The sequence below is a fragment of the Lissotriton helveticus genome, chromosome 5_1 (assembly GCF_964261635.1).
Source record: "Lissotriton helveticus chromosome 5_1, aLisHel1.1, whole genome shotgun sequence".
Classification (NCBI taxonomy): Eukaryota; Metazoa; Chordata; class Amphibia; order Caudata; family Salamandridae; genus Lissotriton; species Lissotriton helveticus.
In genome coordinates, this window is record NC_136065.1 from 2,031,884,812 (window position 1) to 2,031,905,322 (window position 20,511).

The 20,511-nt window shown below is 45.1% G+C and overlaps 1 pseudogene across 1 annotated transcript in view; it reads left to right on the forward strand.

The window, feature by feature from the left end:
- LOC144752853 (E3 ubiquitin-protein ligase TRIM39-like) overlaps positions 1–20,511 on the forward strand; it is a 375,734-nt pseudogene that overhangs the window by 59,010 nt on the left and 296,213 nt on the right. Inside the window, exon 3 of the transcript XR_013594127.1 lies at positions 3,295–3,390. The product of XR_013594127.1 is annotated as an E3 ubiquitin-protein ligase TRIM39-like (transcript). The remainder of the gene's footprint in view (positions 1–3,294; positions 3,391–20,511) is intronic.

Here is a 20,511-nt window from a genome sequence, read left to right on the forward strand (position 1 = left end):
GACTATTTATTGCATTGTCAAAGACATTACGGAAAAAGGCTGTTTTTTCATTGATGATGCGATTTTTGTATGTTCTGCTCTGAGTTGGTGGAGGTGAGTTTAGGAAGGGTTTACTCGCCAGAGTCATTCTGCAGCTCTAGGTTGTCTTCTTTCTGTATTGAGGTCCTTGTTGAACCAGGATCTCGAAGGGGTGTCTCTAATCCTTTTTAGTGTATGTTTTCAAAGACAAAATCCTCTTCAATGTAATTAACATTTTTGGTATGTATGTTTCCTGGGTGCTTGTTATAGTATTTGTACAGCGTAAACCGAACTAAAAGCACAATGTACAGTGTGAAAAGCGTAGATGTTGTCAACGTGATTGAAGCGGTAGCTGGTGTCTTGCTAATGTATTGTGATGTAGTGTTTTTTAAAGACGTATGTCCTCTGCTCTTCTCTAGATTGAAGCAGGGTTTGGGCAATCTTAGTAGATACATGCATGTTTTTGCCGGATACCGGATGCAGAGATAGAGAAGTCTGGTTACTTTTTTTTCTTTTTTTTGCACTTCTTCAGCTTCAATTTGATGGGGTTATGGCCATGGTTGTACCAAGAGCCTCCAAAGATACTGAGCTTGTCAGCCAGATGTGCTGGGGTGCATGTCATGGTGAATTTGTAGAGTATGCAGTTGTTTTTAGGTCTCGCCTACGCAGCGCGCATGCGCTGCTTAGGAAAGAGACCTAATGCCATCGGCACAGCTTTCCCTGCAAAGACGTGCATGCGTTGCATTGCTTGCAATGGCAACGCGTGCACGTCTGGCGATTTCCTTGCGGGAGCGCGCGGCGCTGTATGGTCGCAAGCCTCCCTCTCCTGCGCGAGGCGCGGGGTTGTTTTTTTAAGTGTGAAAGGCGCATGTCCATAAAACAGTGTAAGAGGTGAGTGGTACTGGTAGGCGAGACGATAGCAGCAGCGTCCCCGAATAACTTTGAGTCTGAGCTGATAATTACTTACAGGCTAGCTTGGAAAAGCATCCCTCGTTAAAAAAAGACTGAATGTTGCAAAACTTTAATTGTCCCAGCGGTCTCGCATCCGCATTCCTCCAGTCACCAGGCCGGCTGGTCTGCGGCTGAGCCGCCATGTTAATCTTTTATTGCTGCTGCTTGCGATGTGGAAGCGCGTTGATGAAACGTCTTTTAGTGCAAGCACTTTCCGCAGTGCGCCTCCAACTCAAGCCAGCTGCCTGGTTAAAGTTCTCCTCATCATTTCAAAGTATCTTTACAATTTGTTTCCCGGATCCGAGTTGAAGCTCCATTTTCAGCAAGTTCCGCCTCGGCACTGCCAGTGCGGGACAGGATGACTTAACGAAAATCCAGCCTTGACGTTTTTTCCATCACCCGAGACCCGGGGGCAGACGGGGCTGCTGCGAGCCGAGCTGGAATGGGGCAGGAGTCAGACGCAGCTCCGCCATCCGCACCGGAGCGCCGTGGAGGAGGTGTCAGCTGCGGGCGGCAGGGCCATTGAGAAGGGGGCGATGGGCACGGGAGCCCCTCTCGCTTCCACGGAACCGGGGCTCAAGGAACGGGGTGCGCAGGACACCCACAGAGCTGTGCAGGCTGTGGGAAATGCGATGAGGCGGCCAGGACTGTAACTGCTTGGGAACAGCACTCAGCGCTGCAGTGCGAGGTACTCGGCGCTCTCTGTGCATGACAGGTTTTCCATTTGCCAATATGCTTCTTCACATTTGATTAATTCTATTAAAGGTAATTCTTAAGAAACTTGCCTTAAAATGCAAACCCCGTACCTATTCAATGTGTTTATTTGCTTGCTTGAACTGTATTTTTTAGCTTTTGGTATACGTCCACTCTTGGTACCCAGTTCTCTTCAGAAGAAAGTTTAATACTGAAGAGTTCAGGGGAGAAAGTTTTTGTATAATTCACGATCATTGATTGCCCCATGCTGTTCTTTGGAGGTTTTTAATTTAATGAACATTCCCGAGGGATCCCTGTGCGCAGAAGAGCGCCCCCTCCCCATAGACTTTTCCTCGAGTACGCCAAGCCCCATTCTATCGTGCCCCTCATTTTCTGGTGACATCCATCAATAAGGAACGGGGGAGGGGTAGTATGTGTCTGGCTGGTTTTTATGTATAGAATGTTCTTTACATGGGATCTTGGAAGGATGGGGGTGTGCAGTTTATCCGGGACTGCATGATTAAAATTTAACGTTTTAAGTACAGTGTGTTGGGGGCGAGGGAATAGAAGTGGATTTATTACATGTTCTTTTCTTAAACAATCAACACTTTATTCTCATGATTTGTCGATTCAATACGGTTTACTGTGCCTGGGCCAGAAGCACCCTAGGCTTGGAAAACACCCCTGCAGAAAAGAAGAGCAGTGGATGTGATGTATGGAACATATATGTCAAAGGGCTAGCAAGCTGTGCAGGGACGGCTGTGTTATTTCTGTTTTGTAAACGTGCAAGCGATGGGCTTCTGTCACAACAGTTTTAATACACCGTCTCTTTCCCAAGCCAGGCATTGAAAAATTGGCTTTAACTTCTGAAATGACAAAAAAAGAATGCGCAGGAGCCTATTCCGGACTCCATTGCCGACATACTTCTCCGACAGCCCAACAGAGGGTTTCCATTTGACCAGCACCCAATTCAGATTTGTCAGGTGGATTACTTTTTTCCTGTCCATCTCCACCAGGTAATCTTGGAGGTTGGGTATAGTAAAAATAAAAAACAAACCCCTCATCGTGGGAGAAAACTCGCATTGTGTGGGGGTCATTAGATTTAATTTACTCAACATAGGTCTCGCCTTTGGGACTTTATAATTGTTTAGCCATACAACAGTTGGTGTTGTTGCACTAAGGATATTGTGCTGTATAACTAAATACTTATAAGGTCCCAAAAGCGAGACCTATTGGCTATGCCAATGCTTGTTTAACCTGGTGTGGCAGTGTTTGAAGCATTGGCTGTCTGCAGCAGATAAGGCTTATGTATGTATTGAGGAAGACTTCTAAGTAGAACAAACAGAAAAGAAGTCTCGGAGGGGTAAGAGAATACAAAGAGTCTATGTGGCGTCACGTTCTTATAACGGGTGATGTTCTTCTTTGTGAACGCCTAGTGGAGAGTGTGACTAAGCGGACTTTTGAAATAAGGACCTATGAGGACAGTGTGGACAGTATCTACGCCTAGAAGAGTAGTCTGTAACATCATGGGGGCAGCTGCACAGATGAAATCTTCTTGCTTGGAATAATTTAGCTAAATATTGATTTGCAGAATTGCTGCTGGATAAAATTAGTGCATTCATTGTTTTTCAGAAAAGACTTCATTGCCACGTGGAGCGACTGAAAAAGGAGCTGGAGAGCCTGCAGTTATGGGCAGCAGAAGAAAGCAGGACTTCATCGGAGGTGGAGGTGAGAGTTTTCCTGGATATATATGTAGAGAGATGAGAGGCATGGGGGCCTCTGACTTAAATTAAGTCGAGAAACAAAGGGGTACTTCTGAGAGACTGGACTGGAGACAAGATGTGGGGTGTATTCATGAAAGAACTGGACGTGAGGGACTTCCGGGTAATCCTGATATAACTGGAGGTGTGAGATCTGTGAGTTCATCTGACATCTGGAGGTGAAAGACATGTAGGTACCTCTGATGGTCAATACTGGAGTCGAGAGACATTGGCTTATCCCTGACAGTCAGAACTGGAGGTGAGAAACTTGGGGTAACCCTGATAATCAGAACTGGAGGTGAGAAACTTGGGGTAACCCTGATAATCTGAACTGGAGGGGAGAGACTTTGGGTACCCCCGACAAGCAGAACTGAAGAAGAGAAACGTGGGCATACCTTTGACAGTCCTAATTGGAGGAGATCGCCTGGCAATGTAGAACTGGAGGTGAAGAATATCGGGGTACCTCTGGCAGATCTGATGGTGAGGGACTTGGGGGTAACCTTGACATGATGATACCCCTAACTCTCAGATGTGGTGGTGGAAGACATGGGGCGGTGTACTCCTGTAAATCGGATGTAAAGGTGAGAGATTAGGGGATAACCTTAACAAGCTAAACTACATGACAGGGGCATAGGTGTACCTTGACAGTCCAGTTAGAGGGGAGAGAATTTGCCTTGTATTTGTATAAGCAATCCATTATTATGGCTCATCTGAATGACATCAACTCACTTTATCTAGGACTGCCTGAGTATCTTAGTAATTTCCTTTAAGCCATTCAGAACTACAATGCTAGCTGATTTTGGGACCCCCTTTGTGCTTGTCCATCACCCACCGTCTAACACTCTTCATTGGCTTCTGGCCTTTAGATCATTGCATATACCAGCGTGCCTTGCTAAAAAAATGACTTAATTCTTATTTGCCAAATAATCTTACCATATTGTCTTACTAGACCTATTTGTTCCGGTACCGATAATGGTATGGGCATGAATGCTGACAAGCCAAGCGAGAAACTCAGAAACTATGAAACTGTTCTTCTTAACCAGAGCAGTATACAGAGTGCCACTGACTTTCATACTGCCTTTCTGCATTTGTTTTTATTTTCGATTCCAACTGGTCACAGGGGAACAGACTGCCACCTTTTACATTGTGCCTCTGATTTCCAGTCTGCCTATCCTTCCACTACAACCTCAACCCCCATTTTGTCCTGCCTATCCTCTGCGTTTGAGTTCAGGTTATGCCTGTACAGTCCACTTGACCTACCATGGCAGAGGCGTCCATCTCTTGCAGCTTGATCAGGCACTCTGGCTAAAACCATTCTGTTTTTACCCGTGTATAGACTGTTGGGATGGAGTTTGCTCCAGGGTTATTATTATTATTATTATTATTAGTTAGCTTGTAAAGTGCCTGGTTACTCCAACGGAGTGTCCCTGCGCTAGAACATCAATGAAAGACCCAGCGACAGTCCTGACCTAGAGACCTAACTGCGCATAGAAGTCAAGAGTATTACTTCCGTCCACAAGAAGGGTGACGGTAGAGCCAAGTTAAAAAAAAAATTCAGAACAAAGGCTCCAACACGCATGTCCTAAGATCCGCAGGCAGGTCATTCCATGCCTTAGCTGCCAGGAAGCCAAAAGATCTTCCTCCAGCTCGTACCTTCCACACCCTGGGCACAATCACCTTAACAGAGCCAAGCGATCTCAGATACCATGCGATCTCAGATACCATGCGGGCCGATAAACTGTAAGAAGGGGGAGCAAGAATCGGGCCCCTTCTGACTAAGAATCCTATGAACAAAGCATAAGGCCTTAAAAGTAACTCTGGCCTGAATTGGGAGCCAATGAAATGTCTTCAGAGCTTCCCCCACCGAGACCGCCTAGGGATGTTCAGGATCAGCTGGGCTGCAGCATTTTGGACCTTCTGCAAAAGGTTCAAATTTCTTGCAGTCACTCCTAGGTACAATATGTTGCAGTAATCAAGGCGAGATGTAACAAGAGCCTGTACAATAGTTCTATTCGCGTCAAGGGGGAGAAGGTCCAACATTTTGCGTAGCATTTTAAGCATGCCAAAGCAGGCTCCGGCCACAGCGGTAATCTGCTCGGAGAAGGACAGATTTTCATTGAACCATACTCCCAGATTCTTCACCTTTGCTTTCGGTGCTGGGGTAGGTCCTAGTTCCTCAGGCCACCAATGCTGTGACCAGAGAGAGGGCTGTTTTTCAACAAACATCACCTCTGTCTTCCCTGCATTCAGCTGGAGGCAGCTTTATCTCATCCAGTCCGCAAGCTCCCCCAAGCTGACCTTAAAATCAGAGGCCATTCTAGATTCCTTGTGCTCCAGGGTCACAGCCAGCTGAGTGTCATCAGCATATAACACCAGCTTTATCCCATGCCTCAATACAATATCTGCCAGAGGGCACATATAGATATTAAACAGGGTGGGGCTAAGAGCCGAACCCTGCGGCTCCCCCTGCGACAGAGGACAGACTCTGGAATTAAATGAATGTTGCAGAACCTGGAAGGATCGGTTCTGCAGGAAGTTTTTCATCCATTCCCATGTGCCACCGTCGACCCCGGCCTCCCGCAGCCTCTCAAGCAGGTGGCCGTGGGACACCGTGTCGAACGCAGCACTCCGGTCCAATAAGGATCATAGCAGTAGTCCTCCCTTCATCGGCAGCAATTCTCAGCGCCTCTGTTGCCAGGAGAAGGACTGTCTCTGTGCTATGGTGTGGCTTAAAGCCAGACTGGGCATCGGGAAGAACCTGTTTCTCTTCCAGAAAAATAGACTGTTGGCCATTAAGATGTTTCTCCGCAATTTTTGCTACATAGGGGAGCAGAGAGATCGGTCACAGATTTTCAGGAAGAGCGGGATCCAAGCTAGAGTAAAAAGTTATTTAAAACATCTATGGAATGTGGGGAGTGAGGACTCGAGCCGGCGGCAGCTAATCCTGGAGCTCCTCACCCCCTCCGAATGAGATAGAAAAACAGCTGTTTCTGTTTCAAAACTACAGAGTATGAACAAGAAACACAGATTGCACTACGGATAGTAAATCGGCTTCTTAAAAAAGAAAACGCTCACCGATGCACTGGCTCTCGAATCACTCCCGGACCGTTAGGCATTCAGTCACACAGATCCATAGCCTGCTCTCCAGATCGGAGGTCGGCTGGATAGGTCTTCAACCTGTCCGTACCTGGTGGTTGCACATAATGTCTCCTAAGAATCCGCTGCGTATCACGCGGAACACCAAAGCTACCGCCGCTCCTTCCTCCACGGATACGGGGGCTGCAAGCACAATAACCTCGGCAGCTACGGCAGCACCTTCCCTACCTCCAACAGGAACGGGTACGGGGGCGGGGACCGCAATTGCAGCAACCGCACCAAATGAAGCTTCGGCGCCTTCAATTTCTAACCTCGTACTGACAAAGGGAGCCACGGACCCAGCAACCAAGCCCCCTGTTTCTAAGGCTTCAGGGGGAGAGACAGCGCTTCACAGCTTCAAAGAAACTTTCTCTACGGCGGTGGCGCTAGCCGATAAGAACATGGGTAAAGGCATTGAAAAACCAGCTCCCGGTAAGCCTTCAATATGTCCCCCAATGCAGACTGATATGACTGATATGAACACTTCCTCATTAAAAAAAAAACGATAAAAATGCTGCCAAACAAAAAGCTAAGATGGGGGCTCTAGTGGGGTCTTTGATAGGAAACGATGGGGTCAAAACTGATGTACCTAATAACACAAACACCCCCGCTAGCCCAGCTGATGTGTCTGGAAAAATAACTCCGGAAGTCACAGATGCAAATAGTGGCCTAAATGATACATCACCAAAAGGTCAAGAGACCGCAGTAAACAAGTCACTAAAGGAAACTACAAAGGAAAATACTAATTTAAACATACAAAATATTGATGAGGCTGAGGTATCTAACCCTAACGTTACGCAATTCACAGAACTACCACTAATTTTTGATACCGAGCCAACACTTGACTTAGCTGATACAGGACACAGCAGTATAAGATTACAACAAAAGGAAAACAATAATCCTTTAGTGGTGACAGATGAAGAAAGTGCAGACTTGGGCTCCCACGACGAATATGAAATTGAGACGGAAGAAGAATCGGCTGACCCATCTGAAAACGCAACAAAATCCTTGGCGACTAGAAGACGTAAAACAAAGAGCAAATTCACGACTAAAAAAGGGGTGAAAGTTAGCACCACCGTAAACCGAACTGTTATTAACAACATAGCATTCGCCAAGAAAATGTTGGTCGACAAAAGCCCTCTTAGGAAATGGATAGAGGCTAAGGGGCTGGTAAAAAATATGACATTAAGACTATCTGGGACAAGCCCTACGGACCCTGATCCAACCTCCGGTCTGTTAGGTGGCTCAATTCTCTTAGATAACAATACTGTAAGTGAACCACTCAACGCTTCTGCTAAGGTCATAGCTGAACAAGATACGTGTCCATCTCTGTTACAACCTATTCCAACTATATTAGCTAGCAACTTTCTGACATCTACCAAGGAAAGGTTGCCGGCTACAGATGGAGAGAGGAGAGGTAACACTACAGACTTAACTGTCGATGACAACACCTCAGCTCTGTTTACCGCCTCAACCTCGGCCACTGCATCCCTCTCCACGACTACGAATAATATCCTCTCTAAAAACCCAGGGGAGGAAGACAAGCTAGAACCTAATTCTACCCAGCTTGACACAATACTTCAAATACTAATTAATCAACGTGCTGAAGCACAAGAGCACTATCTACAACTGCGTGAAGATAACAATAAACTCCAGTCTTCTTTATCAGAACTAACCTCCAAGTTCTGTGAGGTTTCGCAGGACATCGAAGAGCTGCAGCACAGAGTAGCAGGGGTAGAAGAAGCGACAACGCGTACACACTCAGTAGTAAACCAACATGACACTCCGATAACTGCACTTCAACTCAAAGTTGAGGATTTAGAAAATAGACAGAGAAGATCAAATTTGAGACTTTTTGGGGTGCTGGAAGGGTCAGAGGGGTCAGACTCCAGAGCGTTTCGTGTTGGCTTACTACAAAAAGCTTTCCCGGACTTAGCCGATTGGGACTGGGATTCCCAAATCCAACGAGCACACCGCTTACCCCTAATTCAAAAAAACAAGGAGAGCAAATTCCCACGTCCTTTTCTAATTTTTTTTGGTAACTTTTTGCTGAGACAGGCCGTATGGCAGAAAGCTCGTCCTCATACTCCTATAGCTATAGGGAACCTATCCCTATTTGTCAGGTCTGATCTTAGCAAAGCTACAATGGATAGACGCTGGGAACTGCGCAAATTGATTGACCCAATTAAATCTGTGGGGGGCAAGTTTTTCTTCAAGAACCAGCGCGCCTGAAAGTCATGAAAGGCGGGCTTACTCATTTCTTTAACGATCCTAGAGAAGTTGAACATTATCTTTCTGGACTAAGTAAAAGCTAAGTAAAAGTTAAAACCTTAGAGACCTAACTACTCAGTTAAAAATACTATGTTTTTCTTGTTCTGATTTTGTTGATTTAATAGACTATAGTTAAGGAAATTAAGCTCTAGGAGATGTAATGTTTTTCGGAGGGGGTGGTGGTAGGACTCTTCAGGCAGTCTGCTGCAGAAGCTGCCTCTCCAACGGCAGCAGAACCTGAAGGGTGGTCCCTTCCCGTTGCGGGTGGGTGACAGGGGGGTGGAGGGTGGGATTCTTCGACTCTCCGAGGGGTGGGGGGATAAAAAACTGAAAAAATGTGTTTGCAACCCGAGAGGGAGACTTGCTACAAATGACAAAAATCTAAGTAAAATTTCACTCATGCATGGCTTTAGAACTGGAAAATACCACTTGGTTTACTATTATGTTGGTTGTTTTATTCACAATGTATAAAATAAAATGTCTTGCCTGGAATGTTGCGGGCTAAATAACAAAAATAAGCGACGTCTGGTGTCTGAAGAACTAAGAATACACAATCCCCATCTCATACTGCTTTCTGAAACGCATATAGCTGGCAAAGATAAAAAACTACTTTGTCAATTAGGCTATGATAGTGTTTGTTGTACCACATTTGGGGCATCAATAAGAGGGGTTGCGATTCTCAAAGACAAACGATTTAAGGCCGAAATTCTACAAACTGCTTACGACAAAGATGGCAGATGGGTAATAGCTCAAATAAATATTGAAAATCACAAACATGTCCTTTGCGCGGTGTATGCTTCGAACCAAGATGAACCTAGGGTCTTTGATGATTTGAATATAAAACTCTTGGACTGGGATGGGGAACTTATTATAATGGGGGATTTTAATTGCATCATGGATTACCAATTAGACACTACTAGGCCAGGGAGTTTACAACGGATGCGCAAAACTAGAGCCTCAATTTTAGACCTATGCCGCACTCATAATATCAAAGATGCATGGCGATATTTACACTCAAACTCTCCAGGCTATACATATTACTCTTCACCTCATAAACTTTGCTCCCGGCTGGACATGGCTTTCGCTAACTCAAATTTTTTAAACACTTGTCTAATGGAGGTCTGCCCCCGAATCTCATCCGACCATAATCCTATAATGCTGACTTTTGACACTTCACATATAAACAATTGCCCCAGATCATTTTCTTTTCCTAGACATCTGACAACAGATCTTGCTTATATTTCACAGCTAAGAACCCATCTTACTGATTTTATAGAAATCAACCAAGATTCTGCTTCATGTAACACAGTTTGGGACGTCTGTAAGGCAAGCATCAGGGGATTCACGCAGGGATATGTGCTCAGACAAAATTTTGAACGTCAAAAACTTAACGAGTCTCTGATCTTTAGTATCTCTGCTCAAGAAGCACAGCTGTCTACTGCACTACAGCTCAATTTGCCAACGGCAGTAGAAATAGGCCTTAAATTGAATCAATCGAAATCAGAAATAAAAGCAAAACTTATTAAAAAAAACAGTAGAACATACACAAATATAAGATCGAACAATATGAGGGCGGGGACAAAATTGGGAAAATCTTGGCATATAAAGCAGCGGAAGATAGAGCCTGTACTATAATTGCTAACATTCGGGGCTCTGACAATCTATTACATGATCAACCTTATGACATACTGGAACAATTCGCAGATTTTTATAGGACTCTATATACTCCAGAATCCACTCCAAACGAAATTATAATACAGAATTACCTAGATGAGCTCCCTTTAGCCCTACTTAGTCAAACAGAATCAGGTCTCTTGTCGGAAAACATTACTGGACAAGAACTACGCCAAGCTATCGCTGCTCTACCCTCCGGAAAGGCTTCAGGAGAAGATACAATCCCTCTAGAGATTTACAAAATCTGCTTAGAGGAAATCGCACCTCTACTATTACAGGTAATGCAATTGATTATGGAAACCGGAACGGCCCCCAAGTCTTGGAATAGAGCCAAAATAATATTCTTTCTTAAAGAAGGCAAACCAAAAGAGGAAAGAGTGTCAAATAGACCCATCTCCCTGATCAATACGGACGCAAAAATATTTGCCAAAATTTTAGCTACCAGGCTGGCTCTCCTTATGCCCAAAATGGTTAACCCACAGCAACACGGGTTTGTTACTGGGAGGGACACTACCACACACGCCAATATGGCTATCACAGCGTTTGACGTGGCTGAGATCGAGTCCACCCCACTCGGTATGATACTACTAGATGCCGAGACGGCCTTTAACCGAGTGGGGTGGGACTCCTTATGGCGTGTTATGACTAAAATGGGGTTTAATGGACATTTTCTAAAATGGATAAAAGCGCTATATGATAACCCCTCAGCCTGCATTAGCTATGGGGGATTGACCTCTACAGATTTTCTGATATTGAGGGGTACCCGCCAAGGCTGCCCTCTATCACCGTTATTATTTGACCTTTCACTTGAACCATTTTTACACTCCCTTCAAATACAACCCAAAATTATACCGTTTAAATCTAATGAACAGGTGTTAAAAATAACGGCATATGCTGACGACATTGCCATATATTCTTCTGACATTATCCAGACTTTAGAAGGAATTAACACAGAGGCTCTTAAATTTGGCAAAGTATCTGAGTATAAATTAAACTCAAACAAAACACAAATTATAGCTAATTACTCACCAACAGCAAATGTCCCTGAGATATGTAAGACTGCTACTTATTTAGGTGTAAAAATTACCTCGAAAATACGAGAAATAAACAATCTTAACTACAATGAACTAATTAAATATACCACCGCCACATTAAAAAAGTGGCATAGATTACCTTTGAACTTAATCGGCAGAATTAACCTCATTAAAATGAAGATACTTCCCAAATTCTTGTACTTATTTCGTTCTATCCCACTTGCTCTAAACAATTCCTTTTTTAAATAGCTTGACGGGATTTTTAGTAGTTTCATTTCGGGATACAAAAAAGCCAGAAGATCGCTGAAACTCCTTAAAAATAGCACAGACAAAGGCGGTTTAAACTTTCCAGATGTTAAATTATACTTTTGGTCCTCATTTATTAGGCGCCTTCGATCTTTGCTATATAGGGAAGACACTTTCTTTTTTCATGTATTTATGCTAAAATCTGAGTCTAATATGTTTTTATTGGGAGCTAACGACCCTAATTATTATAAAAGGGTGAAATTTAAGACCGCCAAAGACAGTATCAGGATATGGGCTAACATTCTGGTCTACTGCAAAACTTCTTTTTACCATCCGAAACTACAGCTTTGGGACAATCCTGGTCTTCCGGGAATATTCAACGATGGAATGGCCCGTAGATGGTCAACCCATGGTATTAATATTTTGGGGGACTTATATGGCGTACAAGGGTTTCTAGATTTTCATACTCTACAAACCCTCTACAATCTGACGGAAAATATGAGGTTCAAATATATACAAATACACGATTTCCTAATCAGAAAGAAACAGCTACTTAATATCCTAGACTCTGATATTTGGAACTGTTTATACTCCACTAAAAATAAATCAGTGATAAGTGAGGCATACAAATACTTCTGTGCTGTTAAAATTGACAATTGCTCAAAATTAGCTAAAAAATGGAGCAGTAAAATTGGCTTAAACATAACGTCTAAGCAAATTATATGCTCTTTAGCTAATATCAACAATGCTGTACGTTCATCTAGCTTAAGACTACAACAGTTTCGCACAGTTTGTATGCTATATTATACACCGGAAAAGATCTCAAAGTGGTCCCACAACAACATTCAAGGGGACCGCACTAAGGGGTCGATTAGGATCGAGGACGGACTTGAGCCAGGGTGGCGGTCACATCCTCTATCTCTAACATTGCGGCGGGTGCAGCTTCAAGCTGCACCCGCCCCAATGTAAAAATGCATGCACAGCATTTGCGTGCACAAAGCGGCAGGCACCGCGCGGTGCCTGCTGCATTGTGCACGCAAATGCAGGGGGGTACCATAGGTACCCCCCATGTGCACCCACCACCACCCCTTCACCCAGGGGGCCCGCAACGGGCCCCCGAAGTGAAGGTCCGTATGCTTTTCCATGGCGGCAATGCCGCCGTGGAAAAGCATATTTACACACACATCATAATATGGCGGACGGTGTCTCATAGACACCGCCTGCCATGTTATAGCTTTTCCGCCGCGGTCGGAAGCCGACCGCGGCGGAAAAGCGGCGGACGGAATTCCAGACCCACCAGCCATCCTAATTTGGCGGTGGGTCTTTGGAGTCTCCGCCGCGGTTTTTCCGCATCCTCCAGGCCGGCGGACACTTCCGCCGGCCCGGAGGATGCGGAAAAACCGCCATCCTAATCGGCCCCTAAATGTCCCAACTGCCTTGCTTACGCAGCAGACCTAGAACATATGCTGTTCTCCTGTCCAATGCTAAAGGACTTTTGGGGGGAAATAATTAAAGTTTTAAAAATCAAAAAGATATCTCTACCTACTCTTACCGCATCAACTGTACTACTTGATTTATATCCTATTTCCCTACCCCAACCTGCTTTGATAACAATTCTTATAGCCTGTGCTAAACTTACATTGGCTAGAGCTTGGATCTGTCCCAAACCTCCTAACATCTGGGAATGGTGGTCATTAGTTAACGAAATTCGCTCTATGGAACTCTGGTTAGCTAACCTTAGAGGAGCTCGCTCACGAAAAAAATTTGAGAAAATATGGGGCGACTTTATCGAAGGCCCTTTGTTTGCTTAAAGGCGGAGAAGAGGAGGAAAGGGATATATATGTCTCTTCTCTTTTCTTCAGCGGACAATTAAAATCTTTTTTTTTTTGTTTTGATGTACTGATATACATTCTTTTTGTGGCTCCGATATTATCATTCATGTATGTACAAAATGAATTACTTTGCAATGTGTTCCAAGTGGAAAATGAAATTAGCTTTTGTCATGACCATGCTACTTATACTTTGTATCTTATTTTATGTATTTTGTTATATCTTCCTCATCAGCTTGCAAATAAAAAAAAAAAAAGGAATGTGATAGAATATATACAGGTGAAACTGAACAGACAAAACACACAAAGAATTCAGGCAAATCCAACAGACAATTTCATATTATGTGGCATAAATGTCCATTATGAGTTAAGTTTGATAGGGTGGCTGCAAATCTACGCTATTCCTCTGCAGTATTCAGTCCTTGATCAATAGACTGGATTCGTTCTATCCATTGGCATTCCAGTTTCTGCAGTATATGTGTCAAATCACCTCCCCTTTCAGGGATGGTTGCCTTGTCAACTACTTTCCGCTTTAGTTTGTCTGCTGTGTGGTTTATTTCATTGTAGTGTGCCACCAATGGAGCATTCAGAATAGAACATCTTATTCTACTTCGATGTTGGCTTATCCGTGCTTTAACGGGTTGGGAAGTTTGTCCAATATAATGTAATTGACACAGGGACCATATATAGTAAACCACATTTTGTGTATTGCAGTTTGAGATAAAGTTACGGGATTGTTTGACGTTACCATGTTCAAAGATGTCTGTATCAAACGTCAAACCTCATGCAACACAATTACCACACCTGCGATTACCTTTGATTTCTGGCAGCCCCCAGACTGATTCTAGTGTCCTACATCTTTGCCTAGTACTGCCTTGAGTAGATGAACGAACTAGGTGATCTTTAATATTCTTGCAACGTTTGTATAATAACATTGGGTATTCCATTGCAGGATCAATATTTGTAATGAGATGACAATTTCTTTTGATTAGCTTATGAAATGGGTTGGTGTGTATCCCAAAGGTGGTGAGACAAATCACTTTTTCAGGGGGGGTTTATTTCTGGTATTGGGTAATTCCTCCTTAGGGCAGAACCACGCATGTGTGAGGGAATTTCTCATTATTTTATTTGGATATCACCTTTTCAACAATTAGATTTTTAGAGTTTGTGCCTCCTTCATTTAATCTTCGTCACAGGAACAATTTCTGCAAAGACTGAGAAATTGGCCAAATGGTAATCCATCTCTTAAGGCACGAGGGTGATTACTGTAATATGAGAAAAGGGTGTTTCTTTCAGTGGATTTTCTATGAAGACTGGTGTACAGTGCTCCATCCTCATGTTTAATAGCTAGAGTTAAGAAAGCAATTTCTAATTTATGTATGGCCAATGTAAACGTTAGGTGGCTTTGAACGTTGTTGAGATATTCAACAAATTCATGGAAATACTGAGATATTTAACACATTCATAGAAATCCTGTTCGGAGCCAGACTTTATTAGAAACATATCATCAATAGAATGTTACCAACATTTGATGTTGGAATAATATATGTTGTGTACAGACAAGGCATAGGTTTGTTCGATGAAATCCAGAGATTCCTGGCCTGATCCAAGACACTGTTGCCTCACACAGTTCATGTGCCACAGCTGAATTACCCCCTCCCTGGATCCTTGTCACTTGGATCACTGCTGAGGAAATGAACCCGCAAAATGGACCATCATGGGAGGAGCACTGCCAGACAACATGGACTAGATAATTTTTCTGATGGCATAGGAAATATGAGCTACTGGTTACTGGACAGAATCACTATACTGCATTATGCATGGCCATATGGGTATAGTAGAAGCAGCCACACTGGCTAATCCCAGCCATATGGAAGCAGTGAAACAGAGCTAGAACGTGCACTACTTGCCTAATGGTTTAGTGACAGCTGATGAGATTTAACGCAAGCCCCTGACCAGGGTATCTAACTATGGATACAGTATGTAAGCCATTACTGATATTCTGTTCTATTGACCCTGTTCACGACCAAACACAACACCAAGTTATCAACCTTTTCGGTGATGGAGCTAGTCCCAGAGGAGAAGAGTCCATGCCTGGCTTGACTCGGATTGTCGATTTGAGATAGATTGAACTGCCTCACTAAGAGAGGAAGGATTACAGTTCCAGTCTTTGAGAACCTGTAGATTCCAGGAGAAGGAAGTTGCAATGAATCTTAGGAATCCTGCACATGTCAAAAACCCGAGCAAGTGAGGGCCTGCGCGATAAGCATAAATTCAGCAGCGAATTGTGAAGAAACCTTCTCAGCATGCAATCAATCAATCAATCGGGGAATTGTAAGGGTGCTACTCACCCATGAGGGTCTCAAGGCGCAGTGGGGTGGCGGGGGGAGCAGATCTGTTTAGCCGAAGAGCCAGGTCTTGAGGGTCTTCCTGAAGGTGTTCAGGGAGGGGGCGCATCTGATGTCTGCCGGTAGCTCGTTCCAGGTCTTGGCTGCAATGTGAGAGAATGATCTTCCGCCTGCTCTGGCTCTGTGGATGCGTGGGTTTTCGGCCAGTGTGAGGTTGGAAGATCAGAGGTTTCTTTTGGTTACGTGAAAGTTGGTTCTGTCGTTGAGGTATTTGGGTCCGTTGTTGTGTAGGCATTTGTAGGCGTGAGTGAGGATTTTGAAAGTGACTCTTTTCTCCACGGGGAGCCAGAGGAGACTTTGTATGTGTTGACTGATGTGTTCGTGTCGGGGGATGCCGAGGACCAGTCTGGCGGCGGTGTTCTGTATTGTCTGGAGTTTGCGGAGTAGGGACTTGTTGATGCTGGCGTAAATTTCCATAGACTAGTCTGCTGGTGATGAGTGCATGGGTGACTGTCTTCCTTGACTCAGGGGAGATCCTCTTGAATGCCTTGCGGAGGATGCGGAGGGTGTTGAAGCAGCTGGAGGTGCCAGCGTTGACCTGTCAGTTCATGGGGAGTGATGAGTCCAGTACGATGCCGAGGTTCTTCGCGTGGTCTGAGGGGTTAGGTGGGCTTCAGAGGGCGTCGGCCTCCAGGGGCGGTCCCATGTAGAAGGGGTGGTACTGAGGACGAGGACTTCTGTCTTCTCGGCGTTGAGCTTCAGGCAGCTGTTGGTCATTCAGACTGCGACATCTTGCATGCAGGAAGAACTTCAACAGCAGGTGGAGACTCTTACGATTGCTCCTCCTCTAAACGTTTGTTGTTTTGAGTGAGAGAGAGTAGCTCACCAGACATGGACAGAGAGCTAGATGAAAGTACCAAAATGGCAGGTAACCAGCCATTTCACTTCGTGAGGTAAGCCAAGGCTGACGGAAATGACAATTTCTGCTGTTTGGAGAAGGCAATCACTTTGTTGTTCAATGCAACATTCTTCCAATCTAGTATATGTAACAGACATTCAACTACTCCCCGGAACTGGCAGCAACTGGGAAAAAGTCTTGTAGGTCACCCGCCAGAACCACTTAATTGATCAAGGAGGAGGGCCAACAGTCTATAGAAGTAAAAAAACAGCAAAGATGGCTTTAGTCAGCTGGAAACCGCTAGGAATTCTCTTAGTAACCTAGGGCATAGTGTGCCACAGAATGCACATCCCAGTAATGCTAGAAGAACATTGGTGTATGGAAATCATGGCCACTTTACAAGAAGAGTCTCTGACATCTGCCCATAGAACCACTTGATAGGCGCGTGCTGTATACCTTTGCAGTGGTAATATGTCCATACATGGGATGTTAATCTCTTAAACACTAGCCTTGTTCAGTGTACTTGCCAGCTTCTGCCCTCCACCATTAAAGGAGTATGGATGGTACCCTTCTTAGCAAAGTACGTTACTGAAGTAGTTAAAGAACCTCCTGTGTGTTCAAACTCCTCACCCACGCCTACAAATCCCTCAACAACATCAGACCCAAATACCTCAACGAGAGAGTGTCCTTCCACTTACCCAAGAGGAACGTCCGTTCTGCTGACCTTGCCCTGGCAGAGGTCATCTGCAGAAACAGAACAGGCGGGAGAGCCTTCTACTACATCGCAGCCAAGACCTGGAATGAGCTCCCTGTGAACATCAGACACTCCCCGACCCTGAACACGTTCAGGAAGGACCTAGAGACCTGGCTCTTCATTCCCCCCAGCGCCTTGAGACCCTCACGGGTGATTACCGCGCTTTACAAGCCCCTGATTAATTGATTGTGTTTGTAATTGTGTAGACTTTAGTTTTTTATTTTTCTAGATTTTCCTTTTGTTATCTTTTTACTTATTTTTGTAAGCCAATCAACTATTGGTGAGTTAGAATCCTATGGCTTACCGCACAGGCCGTACTAGTCCTTTCCCCCTATCACCTACTCACGCTGTCCGAACTGCTCCCGAACTACTGCCCCCGTGCCCTCTAGCACCCCCTTCTTATAGGGACATCGATTCTCTGCACACCAGAGCCGCCAAACTAACCCAAAGTATTCATATCTACATCCTAGAGCTAATGGTCCTCCTCCACCTTGCCGAACTCTCCCTCGCCAACCTTATGCCCCTGCCAAACGACACCCCCAGCATCTGCCAGAACTTACTAAACAACCTCTTCCGCTATCCTTGAGACATCGCCACCACCGCAAGCACCCTTGCCACCTCTCGGAAGAAGAAACATGTGCTCTTACCCTTTTCTACAACCCCTTCTCTGCCACTCCAAGCCCACTAGATCTCACTGAAATGGAAATCCTTGCCATCCTCTGAGACTACAACTCTACCCCAGCTATCCCTCATCCTTTAGGCACAAATGCCAAACATGCCATCTGCACAGTCACTATGAACCCTAACAGACCAGCTACCCTCCGCAGAACTGTGGTCAAGAATAACCTAGCACGTGTTCGCCTGTCTGCCCAGACTCCTGAACCTCCTTCCAAATCCTCTCTATCTGGTCTTTTAATTAATTGCCGGTGGGCAGCTAAGCATGCTGGGGATATTGCTGATCTCATCCTTCTCAAAAATCTCGACTTAATGATCCTCACCGAATCATGGCTCAACGAATCCTCATCTCCATTCCTGGACCTCCTAGACCCTCCCATCCCCTGCCTCTACTGCTCTAACCGTCTGGTCACGGAACTTCTGGCGGACACTAAGGATTCCTGCGAATGCCTCGCCCTCGGTATTCTCAGCAACTCCACCCCACTGTGCAACCTGCCCATCTTTTACCACCCCCCATGCATGGACGACTCCTTCCCTGACCACCTCATGGAAATCATCACAGCTAAGAGTTCCAATAATGCCAATGATATTTTCCTTGGTGACTTTAACCTGCACTGGAAAGATCCAAAGGATTTGCATGTCAACGCCATCGAGGACCTCCTAGCCGATCAAGCCCTGACCCAAGCCTGCTCACTACCACCTCACGCAAGAGGGGCCACTCTTGACTGGATTATCTCCAAAGAATCAACAGTCACCATTAACTCTATATACCCATGCGACTGGTCTGACCACTACGCCATCACCTTCCTCATACCCGACACCCACAAGACATGGGCACCGCAATCGATGATTCCGAAACGCTGGATCAGAGACACTAAGAATCTGGACTGCAGGGAACTCTAGGCTTGCTGCAAATCAGCCCCCCCCCGCATATCACATAAGTCATCGGCCTCAATGAGCACTACTCGGCAACCATGTCGAACATCCTGGACGACCTTGCCCCACTAAAGTGGAGAAGTGTGGCTCACCGATTAGAGCGGCAGACCCTGAGGCAGAGGTCTGGCCCGGGACCAGGGTTCAATTCCCAACGCGGCAGGGTCTTGGGCTCAATGTCCACTGACTCGATAATTCTCGCCTAGGTTCCTACTCTAATCATGGGTCCCACTCTGCAACTCTGGGCAATAGCTTGCTTAATCTCCACAACGGCCCAGAAAGCGCTAGGATGCCTGGCCTTACCTTGGAGGTGCCCAGTAAGGGTGCATCTCACAGGGAAAGCCAGGAAGGGTTCCACAGCGTATACAGCGCCAAGATACCTTTCAGGTGAAAGTGCGCTTTACAAGTATACACACATTTACAATTTACATTTACTAAAGCTGAAAAGAACCCAAATCAAAGACAGAAACCCCTGGTTCACCGGATCCCTTAACAACGAGAGGAGAACCCTCCGACAAGCTGAAAGATCCTGGAGGCAGCACCCCTCTACCGCACATCTAAAACTCCTCCGCCAGGCCAGAAATACCTACAACAGGAATATACTCAAGTCAAAAAAAGTTTTAAAATAAAGAATTCTTCAGAACTGCATTAGAGAAGGACAAGAACAGACCCCACAAGCTCTTCGAACTAGTCAAACACCAATCTAATAAATTGGCCAAAACTTCAAAAGAAACCCCTAAGTCTCTTATATCCTCAGAGGAATTCTCTTCCTTCTTCGCTGACAAAATCTCAGCCCTTGGAAACAAACTCAAATCCATCCCATACCGTCAAATACCTCTTGACCCGTCTTCTTCAGCCACATCACCCCTTCAAGCTTCACCCAAAAACCATGCTCACTGGACTGACTTCAAACTCTACGACGACGACTCAGTGTCCAAAATCCTATCTTCCCTAAAACTCAATAACCATTTTAATGACCCGCTCCCTTCCAACTGCCTACCAGTCATCACCCAATCCATTATTCCTAGCTTGACTACAATAATTAACGCCTCTCTCCGGCAGGGAACGATGCCCGACCCTTTAAAAGCCGGACAAGTCCTTCCCATTCTGAAAAAGCCTTCGCTGGATCCAGCCTCCCCTGACAATTTCAGACCCATCTCCAACATCCCCCTCTTAGCTAAAGTGATGGAGAAATGCGTGCAGCAGCAGCTAAGTCAACACATCAACAACTTCCACCTACTCAATGACTTCCAATCCGGATTCAGACCAGAGCACAGTAATGAAACCCCAAT